Source organism: Sinocyclocheilus grahami, unplaced genomic scaffold (genome assembly GCF_001515645.1).
Source record: "Sinocyclocheilus grahami isolate Dianchi unplaced genomic scaffold, SAMN03320097.WGS_v1.1 scaffold49451.1, whole genome shotgun sequence".
NCBI classification, from domain to species: Eukaryota; Metazoa; Chordata; class Actinopteri; order Cypriniformes; family Cyprinidae; genus Sinocyclocheilus; species Sinocyclocheilus grahami.
In genome coordinates, this window is record NW_015525746.1 from 1 (window position 1) to 984 (window position 984).

The 984-nt window shown below is 32.6% G+C and overlaps 1 long non-coding RNA gene across 1 annotated transcript; it reads right to left on the reverse strand.

The window, feature by feature from the left end:
* Positions 1–5: 5 nt before the first annotated feature.
* LOC107580884 (uncharacterized) lies at positions 6–467 on the reverse strand. Its single transcript, XR_001608727.1, has 3 exons — positions 386–467; positions 193–266; positions 6–84 (listed from the first exon to the last, which is right to left on the reverse strand). It is a non-coding gene; the product is annotated as an uncharacterized lncRNA (long non-coding RNA).
* Between the last annotated feature and the right edge of the window lie 517 nt (positions 468–984).

Consider the following 984-nt stretch of genomic DNA (forward strand, 5'->3'; position numbering starts at 1 on the left):
GTGCATGTGCTATATCCCTGACTACATGACTTGCCTCTCTCTCATTAAAGTACTTTCGACTCTGGATGTGTGTTAAAATGGAACCTTAGAGGGAAAGAGAAAACTATTCAGAAACAAATAACTGAGAATGAGAATGCATCTGTATTTTACCATATTACAGTAGATATAATTTATTATACAACTGTACAGTACCTCCAAGCAACTTCTCAAACACCAGATGAAAACAGCAGTCATCTTCAAAAAACTGAATGAGCTCCAGAATGTTCCTATAGAGAAACACACAATGTATGCAGTTGAGCAGTTATGTATAGTACGAACTACAATCAATTACAGTAAATTCTGAAATTAAGTTAAGTATAATGAGTACTGTGGAATAGGATCATACTTATTTCCTTGACACTGGTAAAGCGTCTCCACCTCTCTGAAAACTCTACTGCGACTGTGACCAGCGTTCTTCTCAATTATCTGAGAAACGTAACCACACATTACACACAAAGTCATTTATCATGTCTGTTTGACAAAGAACTACTCTGTTATTTTTCAAAATATTTACCATTTTGGTATTATTATCTTATGGAAGTACATAGGGTTTCTGCAGGTTTTATGAAGATAAATGTACACCTTTTTAACACCAAGTAAAGAAACTTTAGGCAACACAATTGTATTAGCAACACTTCAAAGATTAAAATACAACTTCCAACCAATCTCCATCACTTTTTAGTTAATTTTACAAAAAAAAAAAGCTTATGGTTTGAATAGGTGTCATTAGAATATAGAAGTAGCTTTTAATGTACCTTCTGATCACACTGCAAACAACTGATACTCTTAATCTGTATTTTTGTCTTGTTTTCCAGAGCAAATGTCTAAAAATTCTTAAATCGAAAAACATTAACTTAAGTTTTCAGTGAAATTGATCAAAATAAAGTGCGTTTCTGATTTAAAAAGAACAAATATCTGCCAATGGGCTCAGAAAAACCAACTTAA